The sequence below is a fragment of the Caretta caretta genome, chromosome 9 (genome assembly GCF_965140235.1).
Source record: "Caretta caretta isolate rCarCar2 chromosome 9, rCarCar1.hap1, whole genome shotgun sequence".
Classification (NCBI taxonomy): domain Eukaryota; kingdom Metazoa; phylum Chordata; order Testudines; family Cheloniidae; genus Caretta; species Caretta caretta.
Genome location: NC_134214.1, coordinates 10,705,079 through 10,726,157, shown reverse-complemented (window position 1 = coordinate 10,726,157; position 21,079 = coordinate 10,705,079). Strand labels below are relative to the sequence as shown.

The window sequence follows — 21,079 nt, the reverse complement described above, 5'->3', positions numbered from 1 at the left end:
TGAAGTGAGGCTGACTGGCCTGTAGTTCCCAGGATCCTCCTTCTTCCCTTTTTTAAAGATTGGCACTACATTAGCCTTTTTCCAGTCATCCGGGACTTCCCCGGTTCGCCACGAGTTTTCAAAGATAATGGCCAATGGCTCTGCAATCACAGCCGCCAATTCCTTCAGCACTCTTGGATGCAACTCGTCCGGCCCCATGGACTTGTGCACGTCCAGCTTTTCTAAATAGTCCCTAACCACCTCTATCTCCACAGAGGGCTGGCCATCTCTTCCCCATTTTGTGATGCCCAGCGTAGCAGTCTGGGAGCTGACCTTGTTAGTGAAAACAGAGGCAAAAAAAGCATTTTTTTTTCCAATAAGCCTACAGCACTATACATTAATCAGACATCAGTACTCACTTTATAAAGAATAGTTATTAATATCTTTTCCATGCATCAAATGTCATGAGATTATTATTTGCTTAATTGGTAACTGCTCAATGTATCTGCTGAACATGAGAAGTATTTTGTTGTTGTTGTTTAAATAGTAGTAGGGTATTTGGATATTAAGTGCTGCGTATTTCTCTGTGCTAAGACAGATTATATGTAAATGGTAATTACATTTGGGCCTCTTTAGGGTTATTCTCAAGGAATCAGAAAAATAAAAACATAATAGTATGCACAGTGCAGTGGTCAGCACTGAAGAGTCAACGTTTACCAAGAGTTGCCAAAGAATAGTATATGAGATGTTGTGTTATTTTCCGTACATTTATAATGGTAAATAACTTCAGGGCCTCAGATGTTAGTAACTATTATCACTACCGGTAAATGTTGACTTTTGACGGTTACCAACATGTGAGTTATTGCATGACACATGAGTTAAAATAATTAGCAGTGAAAGGGTTTCCTAGGCTCCTTCCGTTCAAAACATATCGGCTTGTCTACATATACAGCACTGCAGCAGCGCAGCTGGGCCGCTGCAGTGGGTCTGGTGACGATGCTCTATGCCGACGCGAGAGAGCTCTCCTGTCGGCATAATAAAACCACCTCTGTGACAGGCAGTACTAACGTTGGCGAGAGACGTGCTCCTGCCGACATAGCGTTGTCCACACTGGCGCTTATGTTGGTATAACTTATGTTGTTCAGAGGGATGGTTTATTCACACCCCTGAGCGACATAAATTATGCCGACATAACCTGTCCTGTAGACATAGCCTTAGTTTGGCTCCAGATCCTGCTATTTCATCCTTATAGGGTGAATATTTTTCTTTGTAATGTAAGAGTATAATATCCACCCAGATTAAGTAGGGATTTTTTTTTGATGGAATTTAGGTGCTTTTGAAAATTTTGCTCAGTCTCTCTCTTCTTCAGTTCCCTATCTGTAAATTGGGGATAATATTTTGCCACCTCACAGTGGTGTTGTGAGAATAAATACATTAAAAATTGGGAGGTGCCCAGATACTATGGTAAGGGGGGAGTCATAAAAGTACCAAAGACAAGACTGCATATGCGCACGCACGCACGCACACAGAGTAAAAATTCTTCAGATATGGTAGGTTTGCTGTTCTATTCTCTTGCTACTTCTGAAGCACTAGTACCATAGAAATGATGACACGTTCCGCAGCAACTTCAAATTAGGAGGTCACTTTCCAAATCAGGACAAATATCTGATCTCTTGTTTTGTATTACATCATTTATATTGCAGCATGTTTAACCCAACGACTGTATGTTTAGATGGCACAAAACAAACGGTAGGTAATGTAAAGTGAATGAATACCTACAACTTTCGTACTACTACTAATAATACCTAGTTCTTTTCATCCATAGATTTCAAGGCACTTCACAGAGGAGGTAAATTGCATTATTCCTGTTCAACAGATGAAGAAACTGAGGCACAGGGAGGTGAACCACTTGTTCAAGGTGACACAGAAGGCAAGTGGCAGAGGTAGGACTTAAGCCCAATTATCTTGAGTCCCAGTTCAGTGTTTCATCCACTTGTCTTAGCCTATGACGGATAAGCACCTTTCATATGGGATTGGATTGGTTTTATCAGTTCCTGGAAATTTATTCTGAAATGTTGGTTGCTGCTACATCTGCAAGTGCTTACAGACATTGTAATGATGGTTGTCCATGGGGATAGCAGTACATTTTCATGTAGAATGAAGGAGAGTAGTGTCTTTGTAGAGAGACCTGTGTGGAGTCCACTGACCCTTCCCGTGAAGACTTCTAGAAAGTTGGAGAAGGTTTGGCATGTTGCAGAAACTTAGTTACATTCAGATACTGCCAAACAACTGTTTAATTTATACTCTAGCCTGGACCTGGTGCTTGGGTTACAGACCCCCCCGATAAAGGACATTACAGTACAGCCTAATGTGGGTTTTGAAACCACAGTTCTGTGATTAAAGAACAAGGTACCATTTTGTCCTAATCTGTGGCGCAGAGAGGTATTCACACTGCTGCCATGGACCATCCCAGAAGCAGCTGCATTTCCATGGTGGGAAAAGCAACTCCTTGCCTTTCTCAAGGACGCTGTGAAGCTTAATTCACTGAGGCTTAATCAACATCTGTAAAGTGCTTTGAGAAATTATAAATCCTGTGTTCCATCTAGTGAGCTAAAATTTTCATTGAACATAATGCTGCATGCTCTAAACAGTTTGTTAAGCTATGCAGGTAAATAAAATTCTGTACATCACCTTTACATACTGGATGGGGGCAATGTGCCATAATGGATCTGATTTCTAATCTATCTAATCGCTTAACTAAGCATCATTATGGGCTGTACTGCCTAATAATTGATCATGATATCAATTGTGCATCTAAGCTGAAGACATGGGTGGTTAGCAGATGTCATGGTCAATTTTCTTGTAACAAAGCCCGTTACAAAATAGGGCTAGTGTGATTAGAATACAGTAGGGAAAAATGACATTGGATTAGATTCATCAAAGGTATAACAGGTGGATATTTTACAATAGATAGAATATTGTACAAGTTCTTCTAGTTCTTTTTCTCAAATATTATGGAATTATGGAAGGCTAAGAGATATCTCTCTCCTTGACATTGGAAAGATTTGGCTAAATTTTAGCTGTGTGTACTGGTGGAGGGCATTTCAGCCCATATATATCAGCTCTTCTTATATGTTGTTTGCAGTATTGTAGAGTGTTGGTTCCAGGATATCAGAGAGACAAGGTGGGTGAAATAATGTCTTTTATTGGACCAGCTTCTGTTGATGAAAGAGACAAGCTTTCAAGCTGTGTGTAGCTCAAAAGTTTGTCTCTTTCATCAACAGAAGTTGGTCCAATAAAAGATATCACCTCACACATCTTGTAGCTCTTCTTGTACACAGCCTTGTGTGCACTCATTTGTGTATCACAAGGTGTTTGAAGAGTGGTTTACATTATAAATTAATATAAGGTTAGGCAGCATTAATGGAGAATATCAGAATTGTACAAAGGCTTCAAAGAACTGTCTCTAACTAGACTAAATCTGGGGGGAAAAAGACAAGGATTTGGGGCCAGATTGGATGATAGCTTTGTTTTTCCTTTAATTTTCTGTGTTACCTATTGCATTTTGTGTTTTCATTCGATGTAGCATCTGTTAATAGTTTCAGAGTGGCATAAATTTACTTATTTTGGTCCATTTTAATGTATGTGACTTATATTTCCCCCATGTTATGTCTCATTGAGTGTCAAGCTGCCAGTGAACGTAATTAAAGAACAGAGAATATTTATTTTTAAAAAACTTTCATTTTTAAAGAACAGGTTGTGAGCCCCTTATTCTTACTGCTAAGCTTTGTTCATCCTAGTAATTTAATTGACTTGAATGAGATTTACTTGAGCGAGTAACTGCTCAGTAGTATGGGTAAATGGCTCATAATCTTGCTTTTACTATGCCAGTGTCACTCCCACCCAAGCAATGAGGCTGTTCAGGAAAGGAATAAACTCTTAAAAAGCTATAGTAGAGGTAAAGCTGCAGAGAGATGCTGAAAAAGTTACAGGTCCATCCAGGAGCCTAGGTTCACCTTCTAAAAAAATTTATTGGTATTTATTATTTTTATTACAGAAGCACTAGAGACCCCACCCAAGAATGAGTCCCTGTCATGCTAGCCATTGTACAAACATAGCAAGAGATGGTCCTTTCCCAGGAGAGCTTACAAAGGATGGGAGAGGAAACAGAGGGACAGAGAGGTGAAGTGACTTGCCCAAGATCACACAGTTATAAACTGGGAATAGATCCAAGGTCCCAGTGCAGTGTGCTACACAGTGGACACCAGTGCTTTCCCAGACTGACTAAATGAATATTTGCCCTTGAAAATGTTTTGATTGTCTTAAACCCTGATATCTAGGGATTCCCTATAAACAGCATAGAGAAGCATAGGCGATGTTCTGAACATTAAAGTGACGTTAGCCAAAACTGGACGCATTTTTAAAGTGATTAATTAATTTGCCTTGAGTCAGTTCTCTCCTGCTTCTGATTTTTAGTCAGATCACCAAATAATTACATTAGATCTCACCAAATCTTAAACTGAAACAAAGCTGTGTTACTCTCTGTTGCTGGAGTATGGAAAGAGATGACTTTACATGTAGTTCCATATGGACAGGGGGAAAGGATGGATTTAAAACTGTACCTTGGAGTTTTCTTGAATTTCTGTCTGTCAGGACTCTTAGTATTGATTGAACACATTTATTTTTGTGACTTTAAATGAAAATGTCTTGAATAAATAGGAACAGCAGTAACTACATTTTGTGGTATTTGTAGTTATTTACAGCTTTTATAAAGATATTTACAACTGTTCAGCAAATGGTAATGTTTACAGGTTCTGTCACACACTTACCAGGACTTCACTTATTAAAAAGCCAAAATACTTTAACAAAAGGTTGTACAATAAAAACTAACACAAAAAGTATTCTTATTAGCGCAAGTGTATGTATTCTTGGTACAATAATTCCTGGGAGAATAATTTAAACACAGGACTTTGCAATGAATGTAAGGCTCTGTTTTGTAAATTTCTATTTGTGCTGGTAATCTAGCACTGCAAATAACAACTAATGGAAATATCCTAAATTTTTGTTATTGCTGCCATTATAATGTAACTCGGTATTTTAAATACATTGAGTTAGATCCTCAGCTGGATGGAACTGATGTTGCTCCATGAATTGGCATCACTCTATTTACAGCAAAGCCACAATGATGATTTACACCAGTTGTGATGATCTAGACCTTTTGGGTCTAATTGAAAGCCTACTCAGGTTTTGGGTACAAACGTGCAGTGTTGAAATACAGCATTAATGGGAGTCTAATTTCTGTCACGGATGTGGCAAGGAGGGCCAGATTTTCATTTCTTCTACAGCCCCTTTGTATTGCTTGAGTCGTGCAAAAGGACTATGAAGCTGTCCTAACCTATGCATCCCCAGCTCCAAGGTAGGGCATAGTATTCCCTTTGTCCAACAGCCTGTCTGTCTAAGCATTACTTTGGTTCTCATCACTGTGCTGTCTAGGTGCCAAATACAAAAATAAGAGTTAATCCTAAAAACCCTTACTGAAGTAAATAGTGGTGTGATTGAGTTTGGCAATTCCTTGGTTCCTACCTATTTTCTCTTAGTTTATTGCTGTGCAGCATGTTTTCTTGAAAACAGGATCTTTAAGAACGTATCCTTTTCTGTTGCTTACGCACTCCCTATAAAGCCATAATAATCCTTTGCTGATGAAAGCTTATGCTCAAATAAATTGGTTAGTCTCTAAGGTTCCACAAGTACTCCTTTTCTTTTTGCGAATACAGACTAACACGGCTGTTACTCTGAATCCTTTGCTGGTAATTGCAACAGCAGCTATTTTTGATACCACAAATGGGAATATGATTTTTGCTGGGGAGAAATACACAGATGATCTCTCTATTTAGTGGTTTCTCGGAGTGTGCATGTGAGAGTTGGCATGGGTACAGAAATGTTCTGGCTTGTCTTACAGAATATTAATGTTTCTTTTTCCTGTACTTTCTCAGTTGTTGTTTATCTCCTGCTAGATAACATTGCTGAGCTTGAATGTTTAGGTACTTGAAGGTAAGATTCCATCCAAAAGAGTTGTTTGCCCAGCCTCTACTGAGGGAAGTGAGGGATGGTATACCTGCACTTCCATTAGTACCTGCTTCAAGGGCTTCTTTAGAATTAGTCTTGATTTCATACAGAAATGATTAGGTGGTGCACAGGGATCCACAGAAACCATTGGAAGTACAGATTTGAGAACACTGGAGACAGTGGGCCAAATTAATCCCTGTTGGAAACTTCATTGACTTCAAAGGAATTTCAACAGGGGTGAATGTGGGCAAGTCTCTCTAGTAGTAACCATGACCTCAGATCATACAGAGGTTATTAAAGGTTTGTGCCTAGATAATAAATGGTTGACTGGCAAGACAGATGAAATAAAAAATAAATCCAGGATTAAACACATGGGGATAACTGGAGTCCCTGAAAGCGCCAACCTCACTGATTTACCCAGGGTTAGTTTTGTTTTGTTTTTTTGTTGTTGTGTTTTTTTTTTTTTTTGGCAAAGATTGATAGACTTGCTGGCTAAGGCAACCTGGTAGGTTCGTCTCCTGTGATCTCTGCAAGGAGTCTTCAAAAGGGGGAAAATCCTGTCTGTGTATGAGCATCATGTGCCGGATTTGTAATTGGTAGGTAGGTTCCCGCAATTCTAACACAGAACATTAGAAGATGCCAATTTATGAAATATGATGACTTCAGAATAAAGCCATTCCTTCCCCTTCCCCACACTGTACTGAAGGTATGTTAAGATTTTGCACCTGTTGAAAAAAGTTGGAGTGAAGACCCCTTGATTTCTTAAATACATTTTCTGTTCACTCATTTTAGTAGCTGCATTAATTTCATGCTATATAGGGTAAACATTGGAGAAACAATAGTAACAGATACAGCAGAAATATTAGTATTGATTTAAACATGTTCCTCATCCTTGCAAGAGGTGGAATTTTGGGACAATAAAGTCAGAGCAGTAGATGACTAGTGTGGCAGCTTTTCCTTGTGTTTGTCAAGTTTTTGCACTTTTGGAATGCTCATTGCTGATGCATTTGCGGGGAAATGCTGAGATAAATCTTAGATATATTGTAGAAATATAGTATCTTCAATTAGGTATATTTTTAAAGTCTCAGTGATTTTGTTGACTGACTTAATTGAGTAGCTTTTCCATGTTTTTGCATAGGGAACATTTTTAAGATGTCTTCCAATCTGTTTGTCAGTGTTTCTAGAATACCAAGCCACATGCTGAATGGATAGCTCTGCTCTTCCGGGATGACCAGGGCCCCACTGCTCAAAACCTTTGGATGGTATATTACCTTTGGACTACTATGCTGAAAAACTTGGGATGTTTTACTATACAATTTTTACTCTGTATTAGACTAATTTAGTTATATGACGCTCTCTTGATAATTAGCATGAAGATAATTTTGTAATGGAATAAAAGGACATAGAGAGATTCCTCCTTTTGACATTATGTGTATAACTACAGAGGAGACTCTGTGTGTGCAGTCTAGTTTTGCAACTTGTCTTGAGCTTACATATCGGGATTGTTCTTTGTCTCAGATCCCTGTACCTCCCCCTCTCCCACATCCTCCCATGCATTTCTACAGTGCCCAACACTGTAATATCTAGGTGCTAAGCAGCTGTACTGTTACAGTATGATTATGCAAAAAGAAAAGGAGGACTTGTGGCACCTTAGAGACTAACCAATTTATTTGAGCATGAGCTTTGAGCATGATTATGATAATTCCTGGCTTTTCTCCTGACTCTTTGGATATTTTCAGCTCACTTTTTAAAGCCTGGTTATGGTCCCTGGCATAGGGAGACTCTTGGCTGGTACAGCTGTACCACTGCCGAGTCCGGCACCTTAGCAACCACCTGGTGTGGAGCATGCCAGGAGTGGTGGAGCTCTGCTCTGATTCACCAGTCCTCCACTGGTATAAGTCAGGACTGAGTGCCAGTGGCATATGTCAGAGCTGCCCGGCAGCGGCTCTGAATGGCACCAGGGCCAGCCCTCAGAATCAGGACACCACAACCAGCTCCATGACTCTGACTCCTCGTCTCCTGCACTGAGCAGCGTACCGGGGCAGGAGAAAATCTGTTATCTTTTTGGATGCTAATTATGAGCGATGTGCTGGGTGTTTCATCAGTCTGCTTCCTGAAGGGAAGGCCACTGCAAAGAGGTAAGCCTTGCATTCTGCACTGAACGTGGCAAGCCTTGAGTTCAGCCTGCTGTCTGGTTGCAGGGTGTTCTGAAGCTGAGAGCCCTCCACAGGGACCTCTCTGTCCCCAGCCGCTGGACTCTGTCATCTGCACCGTTCATGCTGAGTATACATGTAGAGAGAGAGGAAGTTGGGTGCTACCCTGCTGAAGATGAGGACCAGGACCTTGAAGCCAGTGCAGAATTGGGTGGAGAACAAATGTAGATCTTGGAGTACCAGTGTGATAAATTAAAGAGAAGGGAAAGCAACAGAGTCCTCTAATCAGAGTCCACAAGAGGAACATGTTGAGACTTGTTCTTAGCTTGAGTCTTGCCTTCACAGTGAAAGCAGGTATAAGAGGGGAGCAATTTTTGTAATTAACACTGTGCTAAGCTGTTTGGAAAGCAAGAGAGTGAGAGGAAGATTCTCTTTGAAAAGCTCATTGTCAGTCTGATAGGTTTAGGCTTGAAATGGTTCCTGTCGCTACCTACATCCTCAGGATCTTATTTAAAATTAATAATTAAAGAACAATATTAAACCTCATTTAGTTTAGAAAATTATTACATGTGTACAGATCTTAAAAACACCGAATTCTATCTGATGTAACAAGCTTTTTGTTTCTGCACAGAGCTGTTAACATTTACCCCAAACCTGCATAGACTGATCTTTTGGATTTGAGGTTTATCACCTTTGTGAACCTCTGCTTGTGATCAAAATTGTTTGGATTGATGGTGTTCTCATTGCTGGAAAATTGGCAAACTTCCAGCTCCTACCAGCTGTCTTGTCACCCTCCAGAAATCCTGGGATCTCCTGAAGACATTTAAGGAATTGGGAGTGGCTTGTGTGTGGAGAAAGAAAGTTGTGATCCTCTTGGAAGCTGTGTTAAACTGTAACCAGATAGCAAATCTGCAGAAGTTACTCCACTTTTGGCCTCTGACAAACACACTGCAAGGTTCTGTTCATAAATCTGTTCCATTCTGATAGCCCTTCTTGTGGGCTACAGAGGATAGAATCTTCTTAGCAACAAGAACATCTTCTGAGCGTTCTCACATATATTGGGCCATCCTCCTGTTCTCTCTCTGTCTCTCACTCTTTTGCTTGGAATGTCACTGATACCTGGACTTACTATTTTGCTTATCGCTATGTACTCACTGTTTTGCCGATGTTGCTCACCACCTGTCTTTATTTGTTTGTTTAAAACACAGATACTGTTGTTCCCAGTGTGATGGACAAATTAATCAGGCATTTCCCCTGGTTGAGGAACTGGCCATAAATGTTGGACATTGTCCTCTGGGGTACAACTTTTACTCTGCCTCTCATCTGCAATCTGATTTCTATCTTACAGGGGCTTTGCACATATGCTCCTCTGGAGTATCAGACACCTGATGTCTAGTTTGAATCTATCAGGCAAAATGAAGCAAGAAGAACAGGAGAAATATAATCATCTTGTTTTCTATCTGGCAGGCCCTTTGTGTCTTGCTGTCAATGGGATGACTTTAGACTCTTCGATTATAGTTGTGCTGTTTCACATTTTCATTATACTCATATATTCAGAAACTGCTATATAAAATTTACTCCATGCTGATAATGGGTTGTACAAAGTAGGAGCCGAGAAGTATTTAAAAATAAATAAACAAATAAAATTCTCTAAACCACCACCCAATTGTTTTTAAGAGTTCAAAATTAATTAGTAGTCCAAGTATATGTTTTTTTCTTGTTTTGTTTTTGAGCTTCCATGATGAAAATGATTTGTTTCATATGCTGCAAATTTGCAGCCCTAGAGTCAGTAATATGGACTTAGTGCTGTTGGGAGACTTTGGACTAGGAAGTGGTTATGGTTGACTTAGTTTTTTGAATGGGTTAGCAGTTTGTATACATTTTTCAACCAAAATTTCTTACAGGGAACCTAGTCTCCTCTTAATGCACTGTGGAAGTATCCTAGTTAAATCTTACCAGTGTTGATAGGAATAAAGGCTCCGCAGTGTATATAGGTGGTCACAATTGACACACAGACATTATCTTTGATGGGACTCCTGCCAAAGCAGCTCCATTGGTGTCACACTGTCGCGGAATAGGAGGGAGTTGGGGCTAAAGAATTGTCATGGAGGAACCAGGATTTTGATGTAGATGATCCTCCTCTCCCAGCGACCCCATGAAAAGCTGCCATTTTGATGGAACAACTGGGGACAAACCTCCAGAAGGAGCCTCATGGAGACTTTCTTTCATTTCATTTCTTCCAAAGGGTTTTACCATGAGAGGTGACAACTGGAGTACTCACATGGTATTCTGTAAAATCTGGATAGAAACTTCTGAGCAAAAATGTACATTAAAAGTAGGAATGGGGCTGAGCGACAAAATTCAGAACCCGATCTAAATTTTCGCAAAGGCCCTGGGTCTTTGGATCCGGGGTATTAATTCAGGCTGCTCTCAAGTGCGTAATTACTCTAGTTAATGTATGTGTTGATGATGCAATAGTATATATGTACTTGAGTATTATTTATACTATCGATCAGATAGTGTGTGATATAGATTTTGAGAATTTTAGAGGTTTTTGCTGCCTATTAGGGCAAATACACTAATTTTTTAAAACGTTTTTGTTTAAATATGGTGCTAAAAACAAAGCCACTTAAAGGTAGCTTGTACTTGGGCAACCAAAAATTGAGGCATCCAAAATCAATGGCGAGTTTTGAAAAAGTTGGTCTAAATCTTGCTTTGTCCTAGTTTAACCACAGGAAAAACAGGTAATATTTATTCCCCCCGCTCCCCCGCCCCGAGGCCAGGGGTAGTCAATTATTTTTTGTCAAGGTTTAAATTTCTTGGTCAAGGTCCAGACTCCAGAGAAACATTTTTCACACAACTGTAACAATAATGATGATAATAAGTAAATAAAAAGATTTTGCGGTCTGTTCAAAAACGTCTGGTGGTCCAGTTTTGGCCCGCAGTTGGCCTATTGACTACCTCTGCCCTAGGGGCATTGCGAAACTCAGTTAATGTTTGTAAAGTACTTTGATGTTTTAGGATGAAAAGTGCAAAATATTATTCTTATTGTTTCTCAGGAATAAACAGGGTAGACAAAAACCTGTCAGGATGGTCTAGATAATACTTAGTCCTACCTCAATGGACCAGATGACCTATCAAGGTCCTTTCCAGTCCTACATTTCTATGATTAAGATGTCTCACTATGTATAATAGTAATAGTCCATATTGTATTTGCTAAAGAATTACTGATTTGAGATGAAGCTAAACACCAGGTGGGACCTTTATGATTATCTCTTGCTGTTATGTCTTTTGTTCTTTTATTCTATTTACCCAATACTGTATCTCTCGGGTCAAACTTTTGTTGTTAATTCTGATTTTTTTTTGCTTTCTTAACATTCTCTGAATGTGGTCTTTTATAATCTACACTTCTTTGAGCCTGATTCTCAACTGATCTCCACAATGTAGTTATGTACACCAGTGCAAAGTGGATCTCTCAAAACTGGGTGACTGGGCAACAAAATGGCAGATGAAATTTAATGTTGATAAATGCAAAATAATGCACATTGGAAAGCATAATCTCAACTATAAATATAAAATGTTGGGGTCTAAATTAGCTGTTATCACTCAAGAAAGAGATCTTGGAGTCATTGTGGATAGTTCTCTGAAAATGTCCACTCAATGTGCGGCAGCAGTCAAAGAAGTGAACAGAATGCTGGGAATAATTAAGAAAGGGATAGATTATAGGACAGAAAATATCATGTTGCTTCTATATAAATCCATGGTATGCCCACATCTTGAATACTGTGTGCAGATGTGGTTGCCCCATCTCAAAAAAGATATATTGGAAATGGAAAAGGTTCAGAAAAGGGCAACAAAAATGATTAGGGGTATGGAATGGCTTCCATATAAGGAGAGATTAATAAGACTGGGACATTTCCGCTTGGAAAAGAGATGGCTAAGGGGAGATATGATTGCAGTCTATAAAATCATGACTGGTGTAGAGAAGGTAGATAAGGAAGTGTTGTTTACTACTTCTCATAACACAAGAACTAGGAGTCACCAAATGAAATTAATAGGCAGCTGGTTTAAAACAAACAAAAGGAAGCATTTCTTCACACAATGCACAGTCAACCTGTGGACCTCCTTGCCAGAGGATGTTGTGACGGCCAAGACCATAACAAGGTTCCAAAAAGAACTAGATAAATTCATAGAGGGTAGTCAATGGCTATTAGCCAGGATGGGCAGGAATAGTGTTCCTAGCCTCTGTTTGCCAGAAGCTGGGAATGAGCAACAGGGGATGGATCACTTGATGATTACCTGTTCTGTTCATTCCTTCGGGGGCACCTGGCACTGGCCACTGTTGGAAGACAGGATACTGGGCTGGATGGACCCTTGGTCTGACCCAATAGGGCCATTCTTATGTTCTTATGGGTATAAAATGTTACCACTGATGTGACCAAATGGAGAATGCTGATTTTGATCCATTTTGCACTCATTTTGCATGCGTGTAAATGACTATGCAGGGTGCAAGGAAGTGGAGAATCAGGTTCAAATTCTACATCAGAAACTTTGTTTTAAACTGTTTTACAGAACTCTTACATTGTTTAATTTTGTTGAGTTGAACTCTGATAAATGAGGCAATTAATAGACACTATAAGATCACTGGATTCATCACTTGTTGTTTTAATGGCCATGGGAAGTATGTAATAAACTGGCTCTTATGTGTGTTTCTCTGTGTCCTCCACTGGATAGAATCAGAACTGCCCAACTGTGTATCATGTATTATGTACTGCTAATAGCAAAAGGAGTGTCAAGTCATAAGGGGCCATTGCTTTGGGAGTAAGAAGAGCTGAGTTCTGTTTCTGTGACAGCTGTGAAGTTCTGTGTGTTCAAGCTGTGCAACATAGTGACAGCTGTGAAACCTTACTTTCCTGTATATTTGTTACCGTATTCACCAGGAAGCAGCACAGGATACTTATTTTAGTATATTATGCAAGTTTCCTAAACTTTAGATAAAATTTGCAAATCCGTTTGCACATGTTACATTCAGACAGGCAATCAGTTCAGATATTGGCGTATATTTTCCAACTGTCTGGAAAGAGGTACACACACAGATATCAGCAATAATTGTCCTCAACTGCTGTCTCGACCAGTTGCTATATGAAGATTTAAAAAACTGGCAATGAAATATCTCGGAAAATATTTTTAAATGTAATGAACTAAACTTCACGTTTTAGATGAGGAACTGACCCAAACTATTGCTTTGAGTATTAGTATTTTGTGCTCTCTACAGAAAAGTTAGTTCTTCAGGTAGCCTTACGAGATGCACTGATGGTGCAGCTTTGACAGTGGGACACCTTCTCTGAGCAGTGCCCAGTGGAATGCTCCAGCCACCTCAGTTCTTTACAGCCACAATAGCAGACAGACCAGTAGCCTCTCCAGGTTGATCCTGCCCAGATCTTTCACTTCAAAGACTCAGGGCCTTTGCTAGATACTAGTTAGTTAGGATTAGGTTAGTTTAACTTAATTTTATTTGATTTGTTAAGAGTCATTTTATTCCATTTTATTTGGTTAGCTTTAGTGTTTTCTGGTCCTTGGTCAGGCACTCGGAACATGTGGTGGATGTGAAGGGGAAAATGCCGGGGTTCAAGAGGTGGTTTGGATGCCAATATGAGATATCTGACTTGCCTGGGAGAAGGGCGATCTCCCTCATGCTGTTCGATTTGCAGCACTTTAACACTGTGGGCTCATAAAGAACACCTACCTAAACGGGCTCCAAGCCTTGCTGATTCAGGTAGTGCTTTTGGTCAAACCCTTTGGTTCTGTAACCTCTCAGAGGGTTCATGAGTACTGTTAGACCTGTGTTAGCCTTTAACATCATGGGTGATTAAAATCTCCAATCTGTCAGACAGAGAAGGCAAAAAGATGGCTATTCCGGGCAGGAATATTTTCTTTTCTGCTTCACTGGGCATTATGGTGTACAATTATCAGGCTGTAATGTCCACATATCAGTACCATCTTTGGAAGAAAATGACTATATTTAGTAAATCCCTGCCTGAAGAGCAAAAGGAGCTAGCCAAATGCCTGATAGCAGAAGGGGAATTGGTGGCTAAATATGGACTAAGAGAATCATTTGACTCCTCAGATGCAGCAGCAGGAACAGTAGCTTTATATCACATTAAGGCAACATGCATGACTCAGGTCATCTGGTCTTCCACCAGAAACAAAAGTATGGGTGAAATACTTTCCTTTCAAAGGTGATGGCTTGTTGAACATCAGAATAAACAAGATCCTGGAAAAAATGATGGACAGCAGCTCAACAGCTCCTTCAACTTTCCAGAGGAGTGTATCAGTCTCTGCCTGTGACCACAGACCATTTGACTCTGCAGAACAGCTGGGTTTATCACCTGGACATTCCTCACTGCACTCAACAGTCTGGGCCATCTGATTCTGACACACCTAGAAAAATCCTGCTCACTGGAAGTGTAACATATGCTGGAAAAGAGTGAATTGGCAAGTGCTGTGACCTTAAATGGAAGAGATTTCTGGTTTGGGCAACTAATGGTAACATAGCTCCAACCATGGCTCTTATCCAGTCTTTACTCAGTTTGAAACTTTCAGGTCTTTGTGGGCTGTAAAGGTTCATCTAGTGGCTATATCAGCTTACCACTCTTTGTTTGAAAAAAGCCCGTATTTGCTCATGACACACTAAAGAGCTTTTTGAAGGGACAGTCAATATGTATCCACCAGTCAAAGAGCGAACACCGTCTAGGGATTTCAATTATGCAGCTTATGAAGCCTCCCTTTTAGCTTATAAGGGAGTGTTCCTTGTTCTACCTCTCAATTAAAATGGCATTTATCATAGCTGTAACATCTGCGAGAAGTGTGCGAGCTGTGAGTCCTCCTGGCTGACTCACCTTTTTACTGTTTTCCACAAGGACAAATTAGTTCTCCATCATCATTTTAAATTCCTGCCAAGGTTATAACTGACTTTTACCTTAATCAATCAATTTTCCAATATGCTTTTCCAGTCCTCATTCACATGCAAGTGAAGCAAAATTGCACTGGGTTAGGTGCTAAATTGGCTTTAGCCTATCACTTAAATTAGACCAGAAAGTTTAGAAAGTCACCAAATCTTTTTATCTCCAATGTAGATAATAATAAAGGACTAGTAATTACATCACAAAGGCTGTCTAAGTGGGTTAGTCTATTTATAGACGAGAGCCATAAACTAGCATCTATCCCCCTCCTGTAGGCATTAGGTCACAGTCCAGAAGAGCAAAAGTGGCCTCGATAGCATGCCTTACGCACATTCCTATTGCAGAAATTTGCAGAGCTGCAGCTTGAAGTTCTGTGCATACATTGATAGAACATGACTCATTTGACCTAGCATCCTGGCTGGATGCTCAGTTTGGTACGCCAGTATTCCTTGGTAGAGTAATTAAGAGTCTGTATCTCACCACCCACAGATAACAGTACTGCTTATCAAATTATCCCATGAGCGGGAATGTGCAGAGACCACTCAAAGGAAAAATGAAGGTTTTATTCACCTGTAACTGGAGTTCTTTGAGGTGTACTTCACATAGTCACACTTTCTGCTGACCTTCCCTTCTTCCTTGGAGTCCTACATTCAGTCTTAGACCTGAGGAGGGAGCTGAAGGAAGTGAGGTGGCCATGCCATGCCCCCTTTTGTAGCCTCACTCTTAAAACATTCAGGTGCTGTGAGGGAAGGTGTGGGAGCACTGCAACATCTACTGCTACAAGAGGGGTCCACCAGCAGAGCTGCACTATCACACATCCCACGATGTGGGGCGCGGGAGAGGGATAGCTCAGTGGTTTGAGCATTGGCCCGCTAAACCCAGGGTTGTGAGTTCAATCCTTGAGGGGGCCATTTAGGGATCTGGGGCAAAAGTTGGGGATTGGTCCTGCTTTGAGCAGGGGGTTGGACTAGATGACCTCCTGAGGTCCCTTCCAACCCTGATATTCTATGATTCTGTGTGCCGAATCTGTCTTGAACTCCAGTCACAGGTGAGTAACTGTTTTATCTCTGAAAAACTGTGAGTTATTAATTTAAATGATTGTGTTTGTTTTATGCAAACACTCCCTATTTAATAAAACATTTACTTTGATTTAACACCTTATTGTGGGATACTGAGACGAGTCTGTAAATCTGTAAAATCAAGAGTTTCTATTTAGTAGAGACAGATTGTTACAGTACATTGGTTTGAACAAATGTCCATTGGAGATTGATTGGTAGCTGCTAGATTAAAAAAAAAATAAACCCGCTCATCAACAAAAGGAATATGTAAAGAATATATTAAAAATACACATTGCATTTACCATGAACATGATAACCTTATTGTTACTCGAACTACCACATACCATGAAAATTTACATCTGCAGCTACCTGATGATTTTGTTGAGCATATTATTTGACTGCAATTATATCCTACATCAGTCTCAGTGGTGCAACCATATTAAAGTTGGCAGAGAGGCGGGAGGGGAAACCCGGAGTAAGAATACACAAGCCCTGCAGATGCAATGAGGAGAGTTAAAAGTTGGGGAATGTAAATCAGTCTTCTCCCCAACCTGAGATGACTATCATGCTCAATCTACAATCTTTAAAAACTTCACTTAAACCCATACAGGCACATAGTGAATGTTGAGGGTGTGTATGTGTATAAAAGTGGCTTTAAGATCACCTTTTTTCTTCCCCAATCTCACAACCACTGCATGCAGGGCTGGTCCCCATACATTGAGTTAAAGCACTCTGAAGGCTGCTCTAACTTACATCAGATACTAATGGTTCATAAGGGCCAGAACCACAGCTGGGGATCAGTGATGTGTAGGGATATCCTGGACATAATCTTTTTCTGTGGTCACACCCTCTTTCCTTTGCTGCACTGGCAGCAGGGAGGATGTGTGGTGTAAAATCCTCTCCATCAGCTCCATGCCATCTTACACTGGGATGATCCTTTTGGGGTCAAATGCATCAGTGTTAAGGCCACATTCCACCAACCGTGCAGGAAAAAGTGGCCACAATCACAGGAGAATCCAGCCCAGTGCTACAATTTGGCCTAATACTTGTAACTTCCTAATTGAAAATGTGGTTATATTGGCAAAGTACGTAACAAAGCACACATCTCACTAATTTTGAGCACTTCATTAATTTGTTTTTAGTGTGAACATTTAAAAAGAAACTAGTCAATATCTAAAATAAACTCTAAAGTCTAAATTCTGTTACAGTGGAGTTTTGCTTTATTTGTCGTGTGACAATAACCTGATTTAATTCAGTTAGTTGATCTACTCTAATGTAAAAGTGGCACCAGTACGTCTGTTAGTCTATGAAGTGCCACAGGTCTCTTTGCCGCTTTTACAGATCCAGACCAACACAGCTACCCCTCTGATACTCTAATGTAGTTTTACATAATACTTAGTGCCAGATCCTCAGCTGTTTTAAACTGGAGTTTAATGTTAACTTCAGTGCAGCTATGTTGATTTATGTTAGCCATTAATTTACTAAAGTGTCTTTATATAATAATGGATATGTGATGCAATATTTTGCTGTTAAACCCTGAAAAATCTCACAAATAGACAGTATCTTGGTCAAATGTTCAAACCAAAACCAAGCTTTACTGTACAAACTAGATATTTTCCAGTTTATCTCTACTATACTAACTCTGCCAGGGTCAAAAGAAAAAAAAATCCTGGAACATAAAATATTACCACTATGTAAACATAATAATCAAGTTAATATACTGTTCTATTATTTTTAGAATTGCTTTTGTAAACATTGCTTGTTGAAGAGAATTAATTTTATATGTGTTAATTTTTATCTGCCGACTGTTGGCTCTAATAACAATTTGAGTGAGGTATTTTACAAAAAAGAAGTGAGGTTTGCCCACTTCACGTCTTGGAGGTTACAGTATGTTTAAACAGATATATTTTCTTTTAGTCTAACCTTGTCTGGAAGATATAGGAAAACTAATTTGCCTTATTTACATATGGCACAATCTATCCAGTATTCAAGGGTTTGTCAGAAACAGGAACATTGTGCATTTCCATGGTAACAGATGGCATGCTGACAGTATCTGGCTCATTGCAGCTTCGTCTAGGCAGGCCAGCAATTAATCAGCCATCTACATGCACAAAATTCTTTGTGAGTGAATGGCACTGCTCCTCTGTAGTGCTGCATGTGCTTTTACAATTTTTGTATTCCTGCAGGGCGAAGTACTTTTTTGTCTCTGGTGCTCATTTTCTGTAGCTTCCAAAAAGCCCTGATAAAGAATATGAAAATGGAAACAAATCCACACGTAATTTAGAAATGACACTGTTTCTTCAGAGTATAAAACACGTTGGGGTCTGTTTTCATTACATCACTTTCCTTGGCTTTTTCTTTTCCCCCATGTTGTTGGCTTTTTGTACCATGTGTTTTCTTCAATCTATTTAACATACACAGGCAAGATTTTCCCATAACAACCAAGTCTCTGAAGGTGTGCTGGAATTAAAGCTGTTCATCTGAATGGTTGGTCCAGGACTCAGTATGTCAATGAGAGGCAGGTGGCTAAAGAAAGCCCGGGGTAATGTGTTCAGTGTTGCTGCTTATTGCGCCTTTAAAGAACAGCCCCTGACATCTCCACTGCACCTCCTGCTGACAGCTGCAAGCACACAGTAGGCCTGGGGATTTGCCCTTGTCCTCACATCAGCTGACCATGCTTCCTCAGGATTATGGGACAGTTAAATTAGCAGAGCCCTCTCTTTGTTCCTGTGTGAATGTGCGGTCGGAGAGAACAGGCTCCTGATAATCTCTTTCCCCTTCCTAACATCCACACAAGATAGGGCAGGATTTTCCCTTAGAGCTTTGCTGCTGCCATACATGATTGCCCACTGACAGTACTTCATATACAGCTCATGACACACTCTTTTCTGTTCATCTCCTGGAGGCCATTCTGATGGCTCTTCCCTTTCAGGATGGGATTTCATGACTGCTGTTCTACTTTATTAGGTTTTGAATTGAGCAGCATTTACCCCATCTAGTCTTTCTGCTTTATGAAATGTGAGATTTCACAGAGTCCTGCGAATGCATTTGGGATCCAGTGGCCTCTGGAATGTTTTAAGGGGACAGTGTATATATCTGTCTCAAATGTTTTATTTATTCTTTATAATCTGACTGATGTTTGCCAAAGTTTGATCCATGAAACAAGCTATCATAATGTTTATGGGACTGAAGCCCCATTGTGTGTGATTTGTTTCTGATTGGATATAAATTGACTATCAGTTTTGTCTTTCATTACTGAATTCACCACTCAGACTTCAGCAGATTTGAGAGGGATTTTATGATTGTCACACACAAAACTGTTTGTACAGTACCTAATGTAATGGGTCCCCAATCTCTGTGCTATTTTAATACAAAAAATAGTCATCATAATTCAATTCACAAAAGGGATGAGAATTTTGTCTTGGTTGGAACAAAATTCTGCTTGTATCACTTAAGAAGATGAAACAAATTAAAATTCAAGACTTCTTGTATTTCACTTCTCATTGATTCTGTCTGGACAGATTAGAGTTATGGGCTCTGTTCTGAAATAGTCCTGATTTCTCAATGGGGAAGTTTTCTTTGACAAATTTGGTGAGACTGCATTTAATCTATACCAGCTTGTCATGTCAAAGGATGCTTATGGTCATGGTGAAGTTGGGCAGAGTCTGTGTTTCTTAGGGTCTTTATTTCTTTTCTCCATTGTAACTGTTGCCTAGAACCAGTGCTTAATTAATTAAATGAAAATGAAAATAGTAAAGGAAATGGTACCGGAGCTCAAGCAATTTTTTTACATTCATAACTGATGCAGCAAGCCCAGAGATGCCAGGGCTATGAACTGACATGTCTAGAGGTGCCAGGCTCAGCCCTGGCACAAATTAAGCAATGCCTAGAACCTCAAGAAGAGTCCAAAGAAAAGACTGTAGTTATCAAAACTGAAGTCCAGGCTTGTAAACCTTTAATTCTAAATATCTTTCATTTGAATAGGTAACTTGGAGGCTACATTAGACAGGTGGAGTCTGATTTCCTACCCAAAATTGTCTTCTCTTCACTGGTAATGAAACAGGACTAAATTCTATGAGAAAGAAAACACATGTAGTGTGGCCCAAAAGTTGGCTTTATAACTGACTTATATGTGGGTAGTTAATCATGATCACTGCATCAAGGAAGCCTTTGGGTATATTTTCTAGTTGGGCTGGATCCTGTAAGTCCTAACCTTCCACTGAAGCCCATGAGAGTGAAGGGTGTAAACACCCTTGCAGGATTGAGCCCCATGTGGAGAATGGAAAGTAAAGATGACCAATTCTTTGTCATCTTTATCATTTATTTGGCATAGATCCCAATTCAGCAAGGTTCTTAAACACATGCCTAACTTTAAGCATAAAAATAGCCCCAATAGTCAATAGTTCAATGGGGCTACTCTCTTGCTTATTAAAGTTAACATGTGTTAAGAACCTTGCTGAATTGGGGCCATAATACTTAGAGGAGCATTGCCAGTCCCATTCATTGTCCAGTACAACTGTTGTATACAGGACAATGCTTAGAATTCTAGACAAGGGATAACTGATGTGGGCAATATTATAATGGGGTGTTAAACACTAATCTCTTCATTACTGCAGTTGTATATGATTTGATGTCCCTCATTTATCATATAACTTATTAAAGCAGACATTCTTTTCACTCAATAGCACTAATAGTTTGCTTGGGATGTCTGATGTATAATAAACAGCCAAAGAGCATTAAACTAAGTATGTTCACAGATAGTCATGTAGTACTCAGGAGAATGTTCATTGCTTTTTTGTTAAAATAATGTTCTTTATATTAATTTGTTCATAGCTTATTGTTCATCTACCTCTAGTTCATC

General features: G+C 39.7%; 1 protein-coding gene across 10 annotated transcripts in view; it reads left to right on the top strand.

Annotated features, from left to right (window-relative positions):
• The window catches only part of SOX2 (SRY-box transcription factor 2), a 374,692-nt gene that overhangs the window by 122,597 nt on the left and 231,016 nt on the right, over positions 1-21,079 (top strand). For all 10 annotated transcript variants that reach the window (XR_007358603.2, XR_007358601.2, XR_007358602.2 and 7 more), the window contains exon 2: positions 1,805-1,922. The gene's annotated coding sequence lies outside the window, so the exon portion shown is untranslated. The remainder of the gene's footprint in view (positions 1-1,804; positions 1,923-21,079) is intronic.